A 25,287-nucleotide genomic window follows, 5' to 3' on the forward strand; every position below is an offset into this window, starting at 1 on the left:
TTTTTTTTTTTTTTTTTTTTTTTTTTTAGATTCCATATATATGTGTTAGCATGCGGTATTTGTTTTTCTCCTTCTGACTTACTTCACTCTGTATGAGAGACTCTAGGTCCATCCACCTCACTACAAATAACTCAATTTCATTTCTCTTTATGGCTGAGTAATATTCCATTGTATATATGTGTCACATATTCTTTTTCCATTCATCTGTTGATGGACACTAAGGTTGCTTCCATGTCCTGGTTATTGTAAATAGAGCTTCAATGAATATTGTGGTGCATGACTCTTTTTGAATTATGGTTTTCTCAGGGTATATGCCCAGGAGTGGAATTGCTGGGTCATATGGTGGTTCTATTTTTAGTTTTTTAAGGAACCTTCATACTATTCTCCATAGAGTCTGTATCAATTTACATTCTCACCAACAGTGCAAGAGGGATCCCTTTTCTCCACACCCTCTCCAGCATTTATTGTTTATAAGTTTTTTAATGATGGCCATTCAGACTGGTGTGAGGTGATACCTCATTGTAGTTTTGATTTGCATTTCTCTAATGATTAGTGATGTTGAGCATCCTTTCATGTGTTTGTTGGCAAACTGTATATCTTCTTTGGAGAACTGTCTATTTAGGTCTTCTGCCCATTTTTCGATTGGATTGTTTGGTTTTTGATATTGAGCTGCATGAGCTGCTTATATATTTTGGAGATTAATCCTTTGTCAGTTGCTTCATTTGTAAATATTTTCTCCCATTCTGAGTGTTGTCATTTCGTCTTGTTTAGGATTTCCTTTGCTGTGCAAAAGCTTTTAAGTTTTATTAGGTCCCATTTATTATTATTTTTATTTCCATTTCTCTAGGAGGTAGGTCAAAAAAGACCTTGCTGTGATTTATGTCATAGAGTGTTCTGCCTATGTTTTCCTCTAAGAGTTTTATAGTGTCAGGCCTTACATTTAGGTCTTTAATCCATTTTGAGTTTATTTTTGTGTATGGTGTTAGGGAGTGTTCTAATTTCCTTCTTTTACATGTAACTGTCTAGTTTTCCCAGCACCACTTATTGAAGTGGTTGTCTTTTCTCCATTGTATATTCTTGCCTCCTTTATCAAAAATAAGGTGACCATATGTGTGTGGGTTTATCTATGGGCTTTCATCCTGTTCCACTGATCTGTATTTCTGTTTTTGTGCCAGTAGCATACTGGCTTGATTACTGTAGCTTTGTAGTATAGTCTGAAGTCTGGGAACCTGATTCCTCCAGCTTTGTTTCTCTTTCTCAAGATTGCTTTGGCTACTCAGGGTCTTTTCTGTTTCCATACAAATTGTGATATTTTTTGTTCTAGTTCTGTGAAAAATGCCATTGGTAGTTTGATAGGGATTGCATAGAATCTGTAGATTGCTTTGCGTAGTATAGTCATTTTACAATGTTGATTCTTCCAATCCAAGAACATGGTATATCTCTCCATCTCTTTGTGTCATCTTTAATTTCTTTCATCAGTGTCTTATAATTTTCTGCATACAGGTCTTTTGTCTCCTTACGTAGGTTTATTCCTAGATATTTCATTCTTTTTGTTGCAATGGTAAATGAGAGTGTTTTCTTAATTTCACTTTCAGATTTTTCATCATTAGTGTATAGGAATGCAAGAGATTTCTGTGCATTAATTTTTATCCTGCTACTTTACTAAAGTCATTGATTAACTCTCGTAGTTTTCTGGTAGCATCTTTAGGATTCTCTATGCACAGTATCATGTCATCTGCAAACAGTCAAAGTTTTACTTCTTCTTTTCCTCTTTGGATTCCTTTTATTTCTTTTCTTCTCTGATTGCTGTGACTAAAACTTCCAAAACTATGTTGAATAATAGTACTGAGAGTGGACAACCTTGTCTTGTTCCTGATCTTAGTGGGAATGGTTTCAGTTTCTCACCATCGACAACGATCTTGGCTGTGGGTTTGCCATATATGGTGTTTATTATTTTGAGGTACGTTCCCTCTATGCCTACTTTCTGGAGGATTTTTATCATAAACGGGTGTTGAATTTTTCAGAAAGCTTTTTCTGCATCTGTTGAGTTGATCATATGTTTTTTCTCCTTCATTTGGTTAATCTGGATTATCACACTGATTGATTTGCGTATATTGAAGAAGCCTTACATTCCTGGGATAAACCCCACTTGATAATGGTGTATGATCCTTTTAATGTGCTGTTGGATTCTCTTTGCTAGTATTTTGTTGAGGAGTTTTGCATCTTTGTTCATCAGTGTTATTGGCCTGTAGTTTTCTTTCTTTGTGACATCTTTGTCTGGTTTTGGTATCAGGGTGATGGTGGCCTGTTGAATGAGTTTGGGAGTGTTCCTCCCTCTGCTGTATTTGTGAAAAGTTTGAGAATAGGTGTTAGCTCTTCTCTAAATGTTTGATAGAATTCGCCTGTGAAGCCATCTGGTCCGAGGTTTTTGTTTTTTGCAAGGTTTTTAATCACCATCTCAATTTCAGTGCTTGTGATTGATCAGTTTATATTTTCTATTTCTTCCTGTTTCAGTCTCAGAAGGTTGTGCTTTTCTAAGAATTTGTCTGTTTCTTCCAGGTTGTCCATTTTATTGGCATAAAGTTGCTTGTAGTAATCTCTCATGATCCTTTGTATTTCTTCAGCATCAGTTGTTACTTCTCCTTTTTCATTTCTAATTCTATTGATTTGAGTCTTCTCCCTTTTTTTCTTGATGAGTCTGGCAAATGGTTTACCATTTTTATTTATCTTTTCAAAGAGTCAATTTTTAGTTGTATTGATCTCTGCTATTGTTTCCTTCATTTTTTTAAATTTATTTCTGATCTGATTTCTATGATTTCTTTCCTTCTTCTAACTTTGGAGATTTTTTGTTCTTATTTCTCTGATTGCTTAGGTGTAAGGTTAGGTTGTTTATTTGAGATGTTTCTTGTTTGTTGAGGTAGGATTGTATTGCTATATACTTCCCTCTTAGAACTGCTTCTGCTTCATCCCATAGGTTTTGTGTCATTGTGTTTTCATTGTCATTTGTTTCTAGGTATTTTTTGATTTCCTCAGTGATCTCTTGGTTATTTAGTAGTGTATTGTTTAGCCTCCATGTGTTTATATTTTTTACAGATATTTTCCAGTAATTGATATCTAGTCTCATAGCTTTGTGGTTGGAAAAGATACTTGATATGATTTCAATTTTCTTAAATTTACCTAGGCTTGATTTGTGACCCAAGATATGATCTATCCTGCAGATTGTTCCATGAGCACTTGAGAAGGAAGTATATTCTGTTGTTTTTGGAGGGTATGTTCTATAAATATCAATTAAGTCCATCTTGTTTAATGTATCATTTAAAGCTGTGTTTCCTTATATATTTTCATTTTGCATGATCTGTCCATTGGTGAAAGTGGTGTGTTATGCCCCTTGCTATGATTGTGTTACTGTCAATTTCCCCTTTTATAGCAGCTAGCATTTACCATATGTATTGATGCACTCCTATGTTGGGTGCATAAAGATTTACAATTGTTATATCTTCTTTCTGGGTTGATCCCTTGATCATTATGTAGTGTCCTTCTTTGTCTCTTGTAATAGTCTTTATTTTAAAGTCTATTTTGTCTGATATGAGAATTGCTACTCCAGCTTTTTTTGATTTCCATTTGCATGGAGTATCTTTTTCCATCCCTTCACTTTCAGTCTGTATGTGTCCCTAAGTCTGAAGTGGGTCTCTTTTAGACAGCATATATATGGGCCTTGTTTTTGTATCCATTTAGCCAGTCTACGTCTTTTGGTTGGAGCATTTAATCCATTTACATTTAAGGTAGCTATCAATATGTATGTTCCTATTACCACTTTCTTAATTGTTTTGGGTTTGTTATTGTAGGTCTTTTCTTTCTCTTGTGTTTCCTGCCTAAAGAAGTTCCTTTAGCATTTGTAATAAAGCTGGTTTTGTGGTGCTGAGTTATCTTAGCTTTTGCTTGTCTGTAAAGGTTTTAATTTCTCTGTCGAATCTGAAAGAGATCGTTGCTAAGTAGAATAATCTTGGTTGTCGGTTTTTCCCTTTCATCACTTTAAATATGTCCTGCCACTACCTTCTGGCTTACAGAGTTTCTCCTGAAAGATCAGCTGTGAACATTATGGAGATTCCCTTGTATGTTATTTGTTTTTTTCCTTTGTTGCTTTTAATATTTTTTCTTTGTATTTGATTTTTGATAGTTTCATGACTATGTGTCTTGTCGTGTTTCTCTTTGGATTTATCCTGTATGGGACTCTCTGTGCTTCTTGGACTTGATTCACTATTTCCTTTCCCATATTAGGGAAGTTTTCAACTATGATCTCTTCAAATATTTTCTCAGTCCCTTTCTCTTTCTCTTCTTCTTCTGGGACCCTTATTATTTGAATGTTGGTGCATTTAATGTTGTCCCAGAGGTCTCTGAGACTGTCCTCAATTCTTTTCATTCGTTTTTCTTTATTCTGCTCTGCAATAGTTATTTCCACTATTTTATCTTCCAGGTCAGTTATCCGTTCTTCTGCCTCAGTTATTCTGCTATTGATTCCTTTTAGATAATTTTTAATTTCATTTATTGTGTTGTTCATCCTTGTTTGTTTGCTCTTTAGTTCTTCTAGGTCCCTGTTAAATGTTTCTTGTATTTTCTCCATTCTATTTCCGAGGTTTTGCATCATCTTTCCTATCATTACTCTGAATCTTTTCCAGGTAGACTACCTATTTCTTCTTCATTTGTTTAGTCTGGTGAGTTTTTACCTTGCTCCTTCATCTGCTGCATATTTCTCTGTCTTTTCATTTTGCTTAACCTACTGTGTTTGGGGTCTCCTTTCACAGGCTACAGGTTTGTAGTTCCTGTTGCTTTTGGTGTCTTCCCCCAGTGGCTAAGGTTGGTTCAGTGGGTTTTGTAGGTTTCTTGGTGGAGGGGACTAGTGCCTGTGTTCTGGTGTATGAGGTTGGATCTTGTCTTTCTGGTGGGGAGGACCATGTCCGGTGGTGTGTTTTGTGGTGTCTGTGACCTTATTATGATTTTAGGCTGCCTCCCTGCTAATGGGTGGGGTTGTGTCCCTGTCTTGCTAGTTGTTTGGCATAGGGTGTCCAGCACTGTAGCTTTCTGGTCATTGAGTGGAGCTGGGTCTTAGCGTTGAGATGGAGATCTCTGGGAGAGCTTTTGCTCTTTGATATTACATGGAGCTGGGAGGTGTCTGGTGGACCAATGTCCTGAACTCGGCTCTCCCACCTCAGAGACACAAGCCTGACACCTGGCCAGAGCACCAAGACCCTGTCAGCCACACAGATTTCACTTGTCAAATTCACAGGATGGCTTCCACATTATTTTGGGGGTCTCAGTTCTCAGTAGTTCACCAGCGAAGTTCATCTGAATTGAGAACTCAACACCAGATACTTTGCATAAAGTCTAATCTTAGCAAAGGTCTTGCTTCAAAATTTAATCAATCAGGTAACAGTGTGACCGAACAAAGGCTCACTGTCAGAAAGTCACAGAAGCCAATACTATCTATAGTCATTATCTTAACAGTGACTTCTATTGTGCTTTTATTGGTATATTTTAAATATATTTTTCTAACTCATATTACAGATATTTTCTTAAAATGTTTCTAGATTTTTTACAGTATTATTTCTTAAATTTAGGACTCAGGTTCATTCTGAATTTATTTCTATATATTTATTTCTAACATAAAGATTAGGAACAAAGTTTTTTTTTTTCTTTTTTTTTTTTTGCATATGCATATCCAATTGTTCCAGAAATCTTTTTTGAAAAGATTAGGTTTTATTATTTGTCTTTCCACCTTTGCTGAAAATCCATTTTCCAAATACATATGGGTCTATTTCTTGAATCTCTATTCTGCTTGCTTGATCTATTTTGGTGTCAGTAGCAATTGCTTGGTAATTATAGATTAATAAATAGTCTTGAAATCAGGTAGTGTTAGTCATGCAGCTTTCTTCTTCAAATTATTTTGTCTATTCTAGTTTATTTGTATATTCATATAAATTTTAAAATCACAACGTCAATTTCTACCAAAAATAATTACTTGAATTTTGATTGGGAATACACTGAATTTTATATTATTTTGGGAAAATTGACATCTAAACTATATTGAGTCTTCCATTCCATGTACAGAGTTTGTCTCTCAATTTATTTAATTCTCCTATAACTTCTTTCAGCAATATTTTGTAATGTTCAGTGTAAAGATCTTGCATTTCTTAGTTCTGATTTATCCCTAGGTATTTTACATTTTGGATAATATCTTAAAATGACAATACTTTATTCATTCAATTTCCAACTGTCACTTGCATGTAGAAAAACATACAAGTGATTAATTTTTTTTGTGTACTGATCTTATATTCTGCAATCTTGATAAACACACCAATGATTTCTGGTAGCATTTTAGTAGATTACAACATCTTTTCTGTTATAGATTATCATGTTGTCTGTTAACAAAGACATTTTTTATTCTTTTTAGTTTCTTTTTTTTAGTTACCTTTAATTCTTTCTTTTATTGAAGTATAGTTGATTTACAATATTGTGTTATTTTAAGTTGTGCAGTAAGGTGATTCATTTATATATTTTTTTCAGATTATTTTCCTTTATAAATTATTACAAAATATTGAATATAGTTTCCTGTGCTATACAGTAAATCCTTGTTGCTTATCTTTTTTATGTATAGTATTTTGTTTCTGTTAATCTCATACTTTTAATTTATCCTTCCCCCCATCTTTCCATTTTAGTAACCGTAAGGTTGTTTTCTATGTCTGTTTCTATGTGGAAAATGCCTGTTCGATAAGTGGTGCTGGAAAAACTGAATAGATGCATTCAAAAGAATGAAACTGTGGCTTCCCTGGTGGTGCAATGGTTGAGAGTCTGCCTGCCAATGCAGGGGACACGGGTTTGAGCCCTGGTCTGGGAAAATTGCACATGCCATGGAGCAACTGGGTCCATGAGCCACAACTGTTGAGCCTGTGCGTCTGGAGCCTGTGCTCCACAACAAGAGAGGTCACGATAGTGAGAGGCCCATGCACTGTGATGAAGAGTGGCCCCCACTTGCCGCAACTAGAGAAAGCCTTAGCACAGAAACGAACACCCAACATAGCAATCAATCAATCAAATCTTTAAAAAAAAAAAGAAACAATGAAACTGGACAACTTTCTCACAGCATATACAAAAATAAACTTAAAGACTTAAATGTAAAGCCTTAAACCATACAACTCTAGAAGAAAACTAACATTGATGTTGGTCTTAGCAATACTTTTTTGGATCTCTCCCCTCATGCAAGGGGATCAAAAGGAAAAATAAACAAATGGGACCTAATCAAACTTAAACGCCTTAGCACAGGGAAGGAAATCATCAACAAAAGAAAAAAAAAAAAATCCCTACTGGATGGGAGAAGATGTTTGCAAATAATTTATCTGATAAAGGGTTTATATCCAAAATATACAAAAAACTCATACAACTCAACATTAAAAAAAGAAAAAAAACAAAAACAATTAAGAAGTGAGCAGAGGACCTAAGTATACATGTTTCCAAAGAAGACATACAGAGGGCCTATAGGCACATGAAAAGATCCTCAACATCCCTAAATGTCAGACAAATGCAAATCAAAACCACAATGAGATATCACCTTACACCTGTCAAATAGCCATTATCAAAGAGATAACAAATAACAGTGCTGATAAGGATGTGGAGAAAGGGATCCCTCACACACTGTTGGTGATAATATAAATAGGTGCAGCCAGTGTGGAAAACTGTATGGAGGTTCCTCAAAAATTAAAAATATAACCACCATATGATACAGCAATTTCACTCCTGGGTATTTGTCCTAAGAAAAAGAAAACACTAATTCAAAAAGATATATCCACCCCTCTGTTCATTGCAGCATTACTCATAGTAGCCAAGATATGAAAACCACTTAAGTTCTCACTGATAGATGAATGGATACAGACAAAGTGGTATATATATATATATATATATATATATATATATATATATATATATATACCCCATATATTATATATATATACAACATATATTTTATATATATATATATATAATGGAAAATTACTGAGCCATAACAAAGAATAAAATCTTGTCATTTGTGACAACATGGATGGATCTAAAGTTTATTAGACTACATGAAATACATCAGACAGGGAAGATAAATACTGTATGATTTCACTTATATGTGAAATCTAAAAAACAATAAACAAATGAACAAACACAACAAAACAGAAACAGACTCATAGATACAAAGAACAAACAGATGGTTGCCTGAGGGGAGGGAGGTAGGGGGAGATGAGAGAAATAGGTGAGAGAGATTAATAGGTACAGACTTCCAGCTTCAAAATAAATGAGTCACATGTATGAACTTACAGTGTGAGGAATTTGGTCAATAATTATGTAATCTCTTTACATGGTGACAGATGGTAACTAGACATTGTGGTGATCATTGTGAAATGTATAGAAATATGGAATCAGTATATTGTGTATCAGGAATTAACATTATGTTGTAGGTCAATTATACTTCAAAACCAAGCAAACAACAAACTCTTAGAAAAGGAGATCAGATTTGTGATTATAAGAGGTGGGAGATGGGTTGAGAGGAACTGGATGAAAGTAGTCAAAACATACAAACTTCCAGTTATAAACTAATTAAGTCCTAGGAATATAGTGTGCAACATGATTACAATAATTAACACTGCTCTGTGTTTTATATGAAGGTTGTAAAAGATAGTAAATTCTAAAAGTTCTTGTTACAAGTTATTTTTTTTTCTATTTACTTTGTATCTTTATGAGATGACAGATGTCCATTAAACCTATTGCAGTAATCATTCCATGATGTATGTAAACCAAATCATTATGCTCTACACCTTAAACTAATACCCCAATAAAAATGGAAGAAAAAAAGTAGATTGTACAGAATTTATACTATTTTTCATTAAGTATTTGGTAAAGTTCACCACTTAAGCTATATAATCCTGAGTTACACACACACACACTTATACATATTGTATAGGATCTTAAGTGACTTGGACAACCGAAACAATCTTGAAAGAAGAAAGGTTGTTGATCTCAACTTATACCTTAAAAAACTAAAACAGAAGAACAAAGGAAATGAATGGCAAAGAGAAGAAATGAAACAATAAGGGTCAGAGCAGAAACCAATAGAACAAAACAAAACAAAACTGAGAAAATTTATGAAATCTGGTTCTTTAAGAATAACCAAAGAAAAAAAGAAAAAAAATTTAAAGATCATTCTTTTGCATGTAGATATCAAGTTTTCCCAACACTGTTGAAAAAACCATCTTATCCCCACTGAATGCTCTTGTCACCCTTGTCAAAAACCATCTGACCATATATGTGAGGACTTATTTCTGGGCTCTTCATCTTGGTCTATATGCCTGTCCTTATGCCAATAACACACTGTTGTGATTACTTTAGCTTTGTGGTAAGTTCTAAAATCAGGAAGTGGGAGTCTTCCAACTTTGTTCTTCTTTTCCAAGATTGTTTTCATTATCCAGGGTCCCTTAAGATCCTATATCAATTTTAGGATGATTTTTTTTTTTAATCTCTGCAAAATTATCATTAATTACTCAAAAGTACACAATAAACAAAATAAATTCCTTAAATGAAGGCTTGGACATTGAAACTGAAACCACACGTCAAAGGAATCATAATGATGTAAAGAAGAAAGATTTTTTTAAAGATGTTAGATTTATAATACAACAGATGGCAGATTGAAGAGTAAAAGTCATTTTAGTTGATATATTCTAGTAAAATCTCTTCTCTAGACATGCATTGTGGATATGTCAATTTGAAGCTCTGTTACAACTGGAGAAAAAAATATAAGTAAGGGATGAATTCATAACATTTGTTATATTGACTTAAAGCATTTTAAAATGTAGACCCTTCCTTTTGATAGCTTGATTATATTTTACTTGGTGCATTTGAGCAAATAAATGTACAGAACTCAGCATACCCTAGTAATTACCAACCTTCCTAGTATCATACATTTTCCACTACTCCTGAATTTCTCTGTCATTGAGTAATATAATTACTATTCTGGATGTTCTTTATTTTCTACAAGTTACTCTTCATCTCCTGCTTTGCAGTGCAGTTGAAAATATGTTGATACATTAAAAAATGCTCAATGTAAAATGCATACACCCCAGTTACTTATTTTTAAGAGCAAATTATATTTCTATGATTTCAACCTGTGTGAGTCAACTTATACAGATTATACAAGAGAGCTATGCTTTTACCATCAAAATAAAGAGAATGATTAAGCAAACTAGAAATTAGGAACAGAAAAATGTAAAGTTCAACATGAAGATGAGGTTTAATTCTGTTTCTTCAGTTCATAGTTCTATATGTGTTTTTAATTTTAATAGCAATCATTTTAATAATTTTCCTGAGAAACTTTACGTTCTGTAACTTGAAAACTTTGACACATTTTCATTTGCTCCTATTCTGGAAACTCATAAATTGAAGATATGTAAAAGAATAATTTTGTTAAATTCAAAATTTAACCAGATATGCCCTTAAACCACTTGAGACAGATGCATTGTTGATATTTGAGCTCTTCTTTTCTCAATTTTTTTGAAATTTAGTATCCATCAGAAAAATATATGAGGTTGTTGGACTGTCATATCTAATGCACCCTTCTTGCTGTCTCTGTATTCTTCTGTGACATTGACTTTTTGTAGCTTTTATGGGGCAAACATACTCTAACAAGCACAAATTGTTGCCTTATTATAGGGGAGGCCAATTGGATAAAGTTGAGACATTTTGCCACTTTAAAATTAATATATTTTATTTTAATACAAAATGGACTAACTAGTTGCCATGAAAATGTGCATAAATAATTAAAAATGATATCTAAATTTCAAGGTCATTTTTTATGATGCAGCCATTTCAAAATATCTATTTATGAGTTTAACACTTACATACAGACAACCAAAAGATAAGATCATAAATATAATTCTGGAAGAATCAGTCAGCTCTTAAGGGAATGTAGGATTTTCTCAGCTCTAGCTAGCAAAGAACATAATCAAAAGAAAAAAATATATCATTTTATCATGACTAGAAGGCAAAAGAGATTTTTTAGAGACCAAATAAAACCTAAACCAATACAAACCTTCACAAACACAGTTAGACAGGATTGTCCCTAACTGGCTTAAAGATGCAAGATTTAAGATTAATCACTCAATTTGTGTTTCCCTAACCATCTCTTCCACACATTCTTCATCAAACCTAGCAACCCAGCGAAATAGAAATGAAGCTATCTAGCTACCTAGATAAATGATAAAGTATGTGTGTATGTCTATAATAAGTAGAAATATATTATAGGTAAATATATATATTAGATATATACATATATAATGTGTGCATATAAAATTTGAGTTATTTGATTAGAATCAACATCACAGGCACCTGTGAAAAGGGTTTAAAGTCTCAAATATAATAGTATATACACTTCACTCTGCCTTGATGACTTGGGACTGAAGGTGAATATGGATCACCTAGTGGTGAAGGAGCTGTGTGTGTGTGTGTGCGTGTGTTCTCTAGATTTGTTTTGAGGTCCACTAGAAGATCTCTTTTAACCTATTTCCTACTTCCTTAATGAAAATGCTCAAGACGCCAGTAATTGCAGTAGTGAGAGACCAGGCTCTGACTATTTCTACCTAGAGAAAAGTTCTACATTTTGAAACATACCAAAGCTTAGCTTAGTCAAGGATTAAAACCTCTTGTATGTCAGGCCTGTGTAGCATCATCTCAGAGATGAAACCAGAGAATAAAGTGCAGGACATGAGAAAAAATGTTATCAAATCAACATTGGCTGAAATTTATAGAAATTCTTCTTGTATACCCCAAATTAAAAGTATTCCCATGATTGACCTCTCACAAACTTGTGCTAAAAGTTGTGACACTAATAAGCAATAAAATAATTTTGGTAGTTTGTCTTTTAAACTAAGAAAGCTACCCCCATACCTCCTTGATCTCCAACTGGTCCATTCTTCCATTGTCCTCCCCTGCCTATAGTTTGATCTGGTTATATGGACTGGATCATATATACTCCAACAGACTCCTAGTAAAAGCCAGCCCTGTTGTCCTTTTCTCCTTTTGCTGGGACCCCTGAATTTCCACTTTTGAAAAATGTTGCAAGAGAGATCTTTGCAACTCTAAGTTGGGGAAAATTTACATGAGGAAGGGCACGCATTTTTCTTGTTGCAAACCTAACTGTACAATATATCATTTGCACCTCTGGCCTTAATTGTTAGCATAATTGCTACTAGACATATGTACAAGATCAGTATGCCTTCCAATTTGGTCAACTTTACCCTGGTGATTGCTTAGGAATATAAAGTCAATATATGTTATCTTAAACTTACACTGAGATTTGTGTTAAAAATGACCTACAAATTATTTTATAAGGAAAACAAAGAAAATATTTTTAAGAAGTGTGCGTGAGTGTGTATGTGACTTTGTGTATGTGTGTGTGAATGTGTGTGCAGCAGTCAAACACTGCATCTGCAAGGTTTTTTTTTAACCATTCTAATGAGAAAAAGAGAGAAAATAAAATATTTTATATTCCTTCAAACTTAAATTTTCATATCTTTATAAAAACAGCAAGCCTGAATCCAGCTGTATATTCAGGTCATCTTTAAAGTTTGGCAAAAAAATGGAGCTGTAATTTGGGGGTCGGTCCTCAAGATTCTTCAATATTTGTAAATGTATCCTCCATTTTCAGGGTATAATTCATTTGAAGACAACAATAAGAGTAATACTACATATCATCTTTCTCATATCTAAGTTTTAAAAAGAATAATCTAATTCATTACTCTGAGATTATAAATGGGATGCTTTCAATTCCCAAGCATTTTACTAATATACCGATCTTAAATTAAGAGTTTTATCTATGTTTATTTTAGTAGGTTGCCAGTAATTTTAATTATTACCTTTAAATATTAAATTATAGAATTAAAATGCTTAAATCCTTATATCTCCTGTTTTTCATATGATATGATTCTAAACTAGTCTTTAGATATAAGTTCTGAATATTCTCATCAATTGAATCCTGAAATATTCCACAACAAATGAATAAACCACGTTGTATTAAGATTGAGAGAACATCTCTTCAGATCAATCAATTTGCTACTAAAATGTGTTCTGTGATAAAAGTAAATCATTCTTAAGACATAACTATGGTTAAAAAGAATACTTGAGAAAATAAAGAACTATTCCATTTTTTGCTTTCAAAGTTTGAATCAAAGCTAAACACTTTCTGGAGTACTAGGCATTCTGGCAGAACTCTACAGGAAGTGTCTTCTGCAGTTAGTATCAAACTCAAATGATCACTTTCTTTTACAGCACTTTAAACTTTCATCCTAAAAATAATGATATTAACTCAGTCAATGAATTTCTGCTTGTTCTTTTAATCATTCTGACCTTTCTGAAAAAAACTTGCACATAGTTTTCAAGAATTTAATGAGTGTGTCTGTAGTACAGCTTCACACTAATTGCTTTAGACTACTACTATGACTTGTATATAGAAGCATGCATATGAAGAAGACATTCAGTTTCTAATTAAGCAGTCCACATTAAGGCTGTCTGTCAGATGTGAATTAGTCTTAAGGGCATTTATAAAGTGATATTGTTTGCGGAATATCTGTGGTCATATCCTCATAGTTGGGGAGTTATTTAGCAAAGTTCTGGCACAATTCTTCTACTATGAGCAAGTAAGTTGCTTGCTTTGCTTATTTGTTTGTTTTTGGTAGTTTTTAACAACTACATGGGGGTAGGTATTCATGCTTTAGTGCTGAGGAGTAATTCTAATCAAAGAATTTTAGAAGAGGTAATCAAAGGCAATGGTGCATAGCTACTGTGAAAGGAAATTTCTAGCAGGTAGGAACTTTCTAAGCATTTCAACATGAGGATTAGGCCACCTAAAATGTGGTTGATTTGGCTATAGTTTCCATTTTCCTCCAGAGTCAAAAAACAGACTTATAAATCCTGGAAGATTTGGTGGTATTCTGCATCCAATAATCAAAAAGGAACTAGAAAGCTTGATATATATATATATATATTTTAGATATAGATATAGATATAGATAGATACAGATATATAGATATATCTCCAAAAATCTTTTTCAATAGCCTGCCATTGATATTTTCAATTTTACCATTTATAAGTTTCTTCTTCTTACTCCTTAAATTATTCCATGCCACCCCACTGCTGGGCAGGTTTTATCGGAGAAATAATCTTGAGAAGAATAGAATACATAGCAACTCAATGTGGAATGAATTGGTTTGACAACAAGAATTAAGAGCGACATTGGTGAGCTGGGCAAAGGGGGCAAGGACAGTAAATTACAAAATGAGTGGACTTGGAAATTGAATTAAAATTTTAACTTTTTTAAGGCTTTGCTCAAAGCACTCTTCACAAGTGAATAATAACAGCCATTACTGAGCAATCATTTTAAACAGATTAAAAATGCATTTTAATACTAACCAATAAGATTTTAAGTCTATAATATTTACCTTGTATTAATGTAATTGAAAACAATTTTTATTGAATATTGATTGACTGATCGAAAGCATTAAAAGCACCATATTATTCCCACTTTAATTAATTTAAATAAAAAATAATTTTACTAATCCATAATTTTATAATTACAGAAATTTATTGAGTATATGGTAAAAGAAAGATACAAGTATTAAGATTTAAAGTTTATATGAATTTAAATTACTTTAAATATAATAGTCCATATTAAAATCAAATGTATTTTTGTAAAATTTAGTGATTACCAATTGAAAGTCAATTCAAATTGCGAAATTGTTTTGAGAGACATATATTTTAATTTTGAAAATTATTTCTTGTGTAATATTAAGAAGCAAGTAATCTGTTAGAAAATATCATATTAACTATTATTTATTTTAATGAGTGAAACATTTATTAAAAGGTAAAAATGATCTAATTAAATGTATTGATAACTGTTCTTTAATTTTTTACTCTCTAGTTTACATTTTTTTGTGTGTCATATGATGACTTACTTTCTATTTCATTTGTTTTGGTAGTCACTGTGAATATAACTTAAAACTTAGAAACCTTTACAATTAGAGATTTTTGTCATAATAGTTGTCTAATACTTATGAGCTGTCTGCCCTTTGAACTGACTCATCCACACTACATTTCCTCCCTATTTGTGTAACATAAAATATGAAAACAAGCAAATAAGAGGTATCTTATTCTTTCTAACAGTTTGTGTGTGTGTGTGTGTGTGTGTGTGTGTGTGTGTGTGTGTGTGTAATCAATAAGGCTTTCTACATATAATATATCACCAGTCAACAGACATAATTCTACTTCTTCCTTTCTGTTTAGATGTCTTTTATTTATTTTTCTTGCCTCTGGCTAGAACTTCCGGTACTATGTTGAATAGAAGTAGCAAGAGTGATCATCCTTGACTTCTTCCTGATCTTAGAGAAAGATTTATCATATTTTTACCACTGAGTATGATGTTAGTTGTGGGCTTTTCATTTATGGACTTTATTATATTTAGATAAATTTATTCTATACCTAGAAAATTCTATAACGGTGCAGGATATAAAATCAACATACAAAAATTAATGGTATTTCTATACACTAACAACAAACTATCTGAAAAGGAAATTAACAAAAAAATAATCTCATTTACAGTAGTGTAAATAAGAATAAAATACTTAGAACTAAACTTAGCCAAAGAGGTGAAAGACTTGTGCACTGAAAACTACATGATATTGATGACATAGATTAGACACACATAAATGGAAAGACATCCCATATTCCCAGATTAGGAGATATAATATAACTGTGTTAAAATATCCATAGAAAGAAATCTACAGATTAAATGCAATCCCTATCAAAATCCCAATGACATTTTTTATGTAAATAGAAAAAGAAATCCTAAAAATCATAGGAAACCACAAAAGGTCCTGGATAGTCAAAGCAAACTTGAAAAAGAAGTGGCATCATACTTCCTGATTTCAAAGTATAATACGAAGTTATATTAATAAAAACAGTATGACACTGGCATAAAACAGACATATAAACCATTGGAACAGAATAGAGAGCCCAGAAATAAGCCCATGTGTATATGCAGTCATCTGGTATTTGACGAGGTGGTAAGAATACACAATGGGGAAAGGATAGTCTTGTTAAAAAATGGTGTTCCACATACAGAAGAATACACTACACACAAATATCAACTCAAAATAAAGACTCAAATGTAAGAATTATAACTGAAAACTCCCAGAAAAAAACATGGGGTAAAAGTTACAGTTACACTATGACTGAAAAAATGACATCATGCTTAACATGGATTTGTTAATAAAATGTATTTTATGTGAGTGTTATCTAAGCCTATCATAGAATTTCTCTGTTTCAGTGACTGGTGGTATTGTCATCAGCAGTGCTAACCAAGGTGGAATTTCTCTTCATTATTGTTTGTTTTACAGTCATCAGTGTGTAAGTTATTTTGATTGCTCTTTTCTTCACAACAGTCTTTGAATTTCCCTCTTCCTATTTTTTTCCTCACTGGTTAAGTTAATCTGATTCTTTCCTGGATAACTTTATTTTTTGTAATATACAATATAATGCAATACCCACTGTGTACATAGGTTTGTACATTACTTGGTGCACTCTCCCAACGATAGCAAGAATGTTATGTCTGCCTGCAAGTCCCTTTCACATCCATTCATTGTCATCATAACTTTTCCTATATTTAAACTCTCCAGAGTTTCCCTGCAGTCCCTTGTCTTCCTTCATTTAATCTAGCAAGATCAGCTTTTCACAAAAAAGTATTCTAGAGGAAGTTATATCTAGAATGTGCAAATTTGCTAAAAAAAAAATTGTCAGTAGGTATCTATATTTATAAATATAAAAAATGAACAAGTATTTTTCTTTATTACAAAGATATTAATATGCTAACACACATAGTGAACATTTAAATAGAAGGAAGGGAAGAAAGCAAGTAGCTTTTCCCAAAATAATTTGACTACGGAGATACTTCAACTCTCTTTATACCAAGGCACACAATTTGGGAATTGCTCATTTAAATCTACACAGACCGAATCTCTATTCCTTTATCAATTACACGTGCAGTTTATAATATTTGGTTTTAAAATTTGCCCGAATCTCTCTTTATGCCCTTCTATGTGCGCATGTGTGCATACATATGTGTGCATTAGTGTGTATGCTAGAGAAAAAAACAATTCTGCCAACTGAAGACCCTTTCTCATCAATATGGGAGAGAGAGAAAACACTACTTATTACTCGATTGGCTTTAACAGACATGCATGCATATAAATTAGCATGAAAGTGGCCATGAAGTTAAGACAAAATGTCACAGGTATCATACAGCAAAGCAGAAGAAAGAACAATGATTTCTTTATCCTTGACAAACAAAAGGGGCTCCCTCTTGTGACAATATTCTGTAAGTCTTCTGAAAGACCCCCTGAGCTAATTCCAAAGGTATGTTTTTACAAATCTAGAGGGTGAGACAGCCTCTAGAATATTAAATAGCCCTTGGAGATATGTCTTCATTGTAAGAACTCGAAACTAAGTTTATTCCTAGAGATATCTATATTTTTTTTTCAAAAGTTAAAATAAAAACTCAAGATTTACTCTGTCTCCAAGGAAAATTCTAAAAAAGAGGGGAAGTGGAAGGTAATTCCTTTGTCCTTATATATTTCCTATTCCACAGGTTTTAAACTCAGAAAAATAAACTATTCCTTGATTTTTTTTTCATATTCTTGCCTAATTATACCAACTCATTTCTGAATATTCTACTGTATTGAGCACTATTTTTCACCCAGTACAGTGCTATATAGAGTGGGCCCTTGATAAATATTGTTCAATAACTCACTTAAGTAAATCTCATCAAAGCTCTAGAATAAAAATTGCTCTGAAATCTCTAAACATAATATAGATGAAAAGTACATCACTGCCACATTAATAGTGAGAGAGTGTATTTCTCATGATATTGGATATAAAGTGTCAACAAATTGATAATAAAGATTAATTCAACAAATGAAGTTTCTATACTATATATTCTAGATTAAAATTACCATTTAACTATCACTGGTAAGTCTCATAGAGTGAATGAAATTATCCAATAAAATATATTTAAACTGAATCCATAAGACATTATGTTGGGCTAAAGAAACACTAAATAATGTTCAAGTTTTCTATGCTAAATGATCTGTTCTTTATAATTTAATTAATATAAGAATGTACCAGTTGTCAATACATTTAGTTTGCTGATGATACAAGGAAGCATTGGACCAAGAAACAAGCAGTGAAATTAAAAAGAACTGTGTTCTTATCTTCTATGTAGCCGCTAAGACAAGATACTACGAATGTTTTAGAATTGTGATTATAAACGCTGCTAATGCATCCATAAAATTCGCGATGCTTTTAAATTTTGAGAAATAAAATGGATTTGAGGCCACTCACTTTTCAGGCAGTGAAGAAAGGGGAAAAATTTGAGGGGCGTTTTATGTAAACGAATTACAGAAACCTAACGTCTCTTTTGATTACAGTCACAGAGGTGACTGAATTGACTGAAAAGTTGTCACGTATTTTAAAGGAACATGAATGTTATTACCCAGAAGTATAACAAAAACAAAAGAAAGAAAGAAAGAAAGAAATTAGAAACTCCAAAACCTAAAGCTGATCCCAAACTGTACAGCTGTTATCAGATTCTTGTATTCTACATCCACATAACCATTGTAAGAATTGATATCCAGGTTGGAATTCTTTAGGAATGCCATGAATGACTTATTGCTCTATGAGATTACGGAGGGTATTGGAGCATTAGCAGTAGTCCATTCTGATGTCTTACATTAGTGTAACCCAGTAAAGTGTCCTACAAGTGGCTGAGTATAAAGGACCCTAAGAAGAAAGGCAGTGTAAATACTCACAAATATGAGGCATTTTTCTGGAGTTTTCATTGTCATTTAAGTAACACTAAATAAGATTATTCCCTGAAACTATTCATATTTATGAATTAATATGATTATGTCTATTGTCTTTATACTATTCTGTTGAAAATTATGATATCTAAGTATTTGCCATTTTTTACTTCCTTTTCTCCTTTGGGTTGCTTATTAGTTAACAACAACAAGATTTTTTTTTTTTTTTTTTTTTGTCCTGTTAACTGTCAGAAAGTGAAGAGTTTGATTTCTGATGCTGTTAGGAGCAAGATTCAGTTTACATTGCAATTGACCTTTCTGCAGATCTTCATTGAAGAAAAGAAAAAAAAAGTTGTGGAGAATATCATCAAACTGATTGAAAAAATAAAATCCCTTTGATGGATTCCACTTAAAATAGAAATAGTACAAAATGAGCATCAGAGAATATGTGAATACTTGATTTCTTCTTCAGCAAATAGAGTTCAACTGCAAATTGTGCAATGGTAAATGGTATAAATATGAAAATAAATAAGGTGCAAAGAGCAATCTGTATTTTCAATGCAAACAAAATTAGGGCGTGTGAGTGGGAGATAGACCTATAAAACAGATAATTACTATTCAATGTGCTAAGTACAGTAGTTAAGAACAAAATGCTAAGAAAAATATTGAAGGAGGCTAAATATGTATGAGGATTGTGGGGAAGGAGCTCCAGGGAAAGTTAATATCAGAAATGAGCTGTAAAGGTAAGGAAGAGTTTCCCAGTCAGAGAAAGAGTACTGAGGAAAATGTAATTCCACAAAGAGAGTTAACACACCATACTGAAATATGAATTGATTTTTTAGAAAAGCCACAGGAGTAGTGAACATGTAGCCGTCTTAGAGGGTTCAGAACTTAATCTCTAAGAGATTTCCAAATGTGCAGAGAATTTGAACCAGAGTGTTCATGATGGCAGCCTCTACTTTGGATTTTTTAAGGCACCGGGATTTCAATGCATCAAACTTTGTTTTCCTATTCATTTCCTCAGAGCCACAGAGATCTCTTCTACTGAACTACAGTGTTCTGGAGATATTTTAAATTTTATTTTGTTTTATTCATCCATTACTTACTGAGAGAGCAGCCATTGCTGAGGGCAAATGGTGTTCTGACTTTCTTTTGTTTTTGCTTCTGAGTAAAAGATTCAACATAGGTAAGATTATATTGAAGAATTTAAAAATACAGATTTAAAAAGTTGCAGTCAATGAGAACTTTTATTAATGTTTTAACTCCTTTAAAATTAGTAAAACTTCCAATTCTCAAACATATGTGAGTACCAAAAGAAACCATGAGTCATATTGAAAGTTAGTTTTGAACCACAATATATTATGATTGAATACGAGAGATTATAACTGAAATATTTAAGGTGCTTCTCTCTGAGATATTGTGACTTCAAAGATATAAAAGCCAGTGTCTGTGATTGTTTCTGATCAGGAGAATGTGCATATTCTACTAAATACAGATCTAAAAGAACTAAGACTATTTCTTGAATTTCAGACATGCACATAAAAACTAAATATGCATAATAGTTCTTCTTTCTCCATTAAAGGACTCAGATGTGAATGATATAGTGCTAGCATTTGTAACATGATTTAAAATGCAATTATTAAATTACCAACATTTAAGAAACAATATGCATTAAAATTTAGTTGCATCGAGAAGGAAGAACACAAGTAAAAAACTGATAATGCATACATCATCATATTAAAATATACGTCCTCTTTTTTCTTAAATTTTATTTATTTATTTATTTATTCATTTATGGCTGTGTTGGGTCTTCGTTTCTGTGCGAGGGCTTTCTCTAGTTGCGGCAAGTGGGGCCACTCACTATTGCGGCCTCTCGTTGCCGAGCACAGGCTCCAGACGCGCAGGCTCAGCAATTGTGGCTCATGGGCCTAGTCGCTCCGCGGCATGTGGGATCTTCCCAGATCAGGGCTCGAACCCGTGTCCCCTGCATTGGCAGGCAGACTCTCAACCACTGCACCACCAGGGAAGCCCTGTCCTCTTTTTTATAGAAAATTATAAATATATTTAAAAATAGAGTATGGACTCTCAAGAAAATGGGTTTGCAGCATAATCTTCCTTAATGGAAAAAACAAAACCCAAAACAATTATTACACTCCTCTTTGGCTAACTTGCTGAATAAATGAGACAAAAGGTATTGCACAATTCAAAATAAAAATGCTTCTTACTTAATTAAATTCACTTTAAATAAAAATACAACCAGCATAAACATATTTTCAGTTTGGTGAATTCGGATAATTTTCTCTTTTGAAAAATAGCACTTATTAATACAGTATATAATTTGTTTAAACATTTACAGTTTTTTTTTAATTAAAATCTATTCTTTTTACTTAGTAATATTACTTATTATTTTTAGAAATAGAAAATTTGTAATAAACTCAAAATGAGCAGTGTAGGTATAGAATATATTCAACCAAAAAAGGAAAATGTAAATATGAATATTTGTTCTTCAATCTAATCTTCTGGGCTCTGACTTAATCAAGTATGCTCTCTGACACAAATTATAAAGCACTCAACTCCACTCTGTGAAAAACAGTTCAAAGACAAATCTATCCATGAAAAATATTAGCTTAGTAAATACGTTTTTATTAAGGTATAAGTGATATACAGTATCAAGTAAATACTTGAATATATTCTTCTAAAAAATCAGTTAACACAAATAAAACTTCCTTTATGGTTGACGACTTACACTTTTCAAACAAAATCTAATATCTAGCCAACAAAACAAATCTAAATTTAATTTTCACTTATATAAACAGTAATTCAATCCCTTTTAAAAAACTGACCTCTTCATGAACACAATTTTCTAGTCAAAGGTATAAATAATTAAACAAATTAAAAATTGAAATGTTTATTTTTAATCTTTTCCCAAAGATCCTTTTGTTTTTTGAGACGCAGTATGAGAAATTTGTTAGGCATCTTTCTAGATTATCTCATGTTTAAATGAGTAACGTTGGGTTTAACTCTTAACCACCCTACAAGGTACATGGTTTTAGTCCTCCTACTTTAGAAATTAAAAACTACAACTTTTAGAGATTAGATATAATGCCAAGGACACATGGATTTATAAATGGTGGAAAACATACGATCAAAACCAGTTTCTTTTAATTTCCTTTTTTTCTTTTTTTTAAAGCACGGGTTTGGCAATGAAATAAAAAAAAAAAAATCTCTCGCTAGGGAACAATTTTGGACTAAGTATGAAACATTGTATCAACATTTTTTAAATTGCACGTTTTTCTTGAGGATGGACTTATTTTTTATTGTTTTCTGGAAGACTCCCATAAATCATTTATATTTGAAATGCTGATTTAACATCATAATCACTTTCTTGTCCCCAAGAAACTTCTTCAAAACTAAGTAAATTCATCTTTGTTTAGTTATGCTTTTATAGGTTAAATGGCTGCTTTTATTTGACAAATTAAGCACTTTGGAATTTATTAGTGGGTCTTGGTTTTAATGGTGTGATTTCATTGCTGTTCTCTCAGTGCTCATGTAAAAAATAAATGTCTTTGAGCTTTGAAATAAGGCTGAAAAGTTAAAATGTTGATCATATTATGAAGGAAGACATTTAGTAAATAAGATTTTTAAAGTGAACAATGACATCTTTTTTAAGTTTTTTCTTTATAGAAACAATCTTTATATGAACAAACTGACTAAAAGTGTTAAATATAAAATAATCTAATGTTGATTAAATTCATATGATGAATTAAATAGGCATATCTTATTAGACGTCATGAGTTGAAATTACACTTAATTAAACCTGAGTTTGGAAATATACCTAGTGTAACAAACTTGATTCCATATTGGATCTCTTCCTTTAGCTCTAACCTTTGTGTTCTGTTGCCTGTGCTTAGTCATTCTGGCTCTGCACCTTTGTAAAAGAATGTCACCTGTAGCCTGAAATATACAGGATAGCTCATTCTCAAGGCTCTGACCTTTAAAGTTATACACTTTTTCATTTATATAGAGATAAAAAGTTACAGAACAGAGAATAACATTAGTTTTGTTGGAAGTTTACAGGAACATTGTGACCAGACAAATGTGGACAGCTGCAAGAACAAAGGATTCGACACCAAGGAGTTTGAAGCAACCAGCTACACTCCCCCCCCATTTTAGTATTAATATATAATATATATAGTATTAATTTAAAAGAAGCCTGAATTCTACCTCAGGTAAGATGGTTCTTTGGGACACTAGTCCACCAACTTCTTGGTCTGTTAGCTTTCTGAATAAAGTCACTATTGCTTGTCCCAACAACTCATCTCTCTATTTATTGGCCTATCATGTGGTGAGCTTGGCCTCTGTAACACTAGGACTAAGGGGTAGGATAGTGACTATGAAGAAGCATTCCTGAAGTATGAATCCACAGAAGGCAACTTTTCTAGTATATCCCCTTCCTCCTTCACCAAGGTTAAGTGGTCAAATAAGTTTAGGAAACACAGCAAATAAAAATTCCTCCATGATGATCATGTTACCATAAGCATATTAGTGATTCTGGAAATGCTCATAGTTGGTTTATTTTGTTGTTGTTTTTTTTAATTTTAACTGTACTTAAATCAAAATTATTTGACTATGTAATTTTTTTATTAATCACATTCTTAAATTTGTATCAATGCATAGTGTTAAAACCCTTTTAAAAATGTTGCTATGGAATATATATATATACATATATAATCAATAGTAATAAACTATCCATGTAATTAATAAGAATTTGTTATGTGCAAGATGACGTGTTGAATACTTTATACAGATTACCTTATACAATGCACCTAATAGTACTGAGAAATAATTTACTGCTGTTTCTATTTTCATGGGGAAGAAACTAATGCTATGAGAACTAAAGTGACAGGCCCAAAGTCGCATAGTTATCTGGGAAGGTAAACATACATCGTCTCCAAATGCTGAACTTGAAAGCGGAATGTATGTAGATTTCTTTAGAACAGAAAATATTTTATTAGATTAATACTTTACATCTATTAGAAACCATTAGGTATGCATAAACCTGATACAGTGTTAAAAATACCAAAAATGAAGCATTCTCATGTAGTGCTCCTTCCAAAAACAAGAAAAATAACTCTAAAAATTGATTTGGAAATGTTACAATATTGTCAACTAGAAGATGCAAGCTCAAAACTGCACTTTGATTTAGGATGATGAATTCTTAAGGAGAGTCCAAATTATAGCACAAAGGAATATGACAACCTTCAGAGTATAAACTACATTGGCAAAGATAACCTTCTTTATAACTTTTATTGTTTTCTGTGATTATGCAAAGGTGTTGATACTTTCTTCATGATATCTATTATTTCTATATTTCCTTCCCATTTTCCTTGCAAGCATCCTAGTTATAGCCCATGTTGTAATTGACAATGATATATATCCTACCTATATTCTTTCTTGTCTCTATTTCTCTCCACACTTATTGTAGATGAAAGTTTTAAAAGAACCATGTCTTCCGCAGGTACCTTCCATTGTATCTGTGTTCAGAGTGGTGACGCTGTTCAGAATTTCAAAACCCTAGGGCTTATGTTGACTCACTCCTTTTTGGGGGGCAGGAGAGATGATTTAAGCTTACAGTGTATGATGCACGAAAACATGGCGGATCCAGGACTGAATTCAAGTACCCACTTAGTCACGTGATCTTCCTTTTACACCTGTTTATTCCACTTTAGGATTCATCTAACCTACCTTGTCAGCAATTGTATTGTAATAGTTCTGGAAGGGCAAGGAAAATGACCATAAAAAACATATAAAATGCATACAGTAACCAAATGTAATACATATCCATAATTATTAATATTAACATGTGCAAAGAATTAGTGTGAATGAATAAAAACTGATTTGTCACATATGAAGGTATGGGGACACTGCTTTCAGTTATGCACAGGAGCATATGTAGTGTCTCAAAGACATTTTTAAGTAGTCATTTAAAAAAAAAAACAAAAAACGTTTTGTACCTCATAGGAGGTATGCAGAATTTTGAAATGACCTCAAAGTGACTATTAGAATAAATATAAATAAGAACTTAAATTATACCTCTATTTTGCCTTTTGCACTCACTGCATTTATAAATAAAGCTTCATGTTAATTACTGTGCTGATAAGAAGTCCCCAAAGAAATCTCTTTGATATAAAATGTTTAACATTCTTTTAGATGAATCTTTAGAGCTACTTCTTCATTAAAATAATTTCTTCTAATGTATTACATTTATGTATCTTTCTATAATATCACAGTCATCAAAATGTTTGTCAGTCTGGATTATATAATATCTTTTGAAAATTATTTTATATACTGAAATTAA

The sequence above is a fragment of the Balaenoptera borealis genome, assembly GCF_965194805.1.
Source record: "Balaenoptera borealis genome assembly, chromosome: 9".
In the NCBI taxonomy this organism is placed as follows: Eukaryota; Metazoa; Chordata; class Mammalia; order Artiodactyla; family Balaenopteridae; genus Balaenoptera; species Balaenoptera borealis.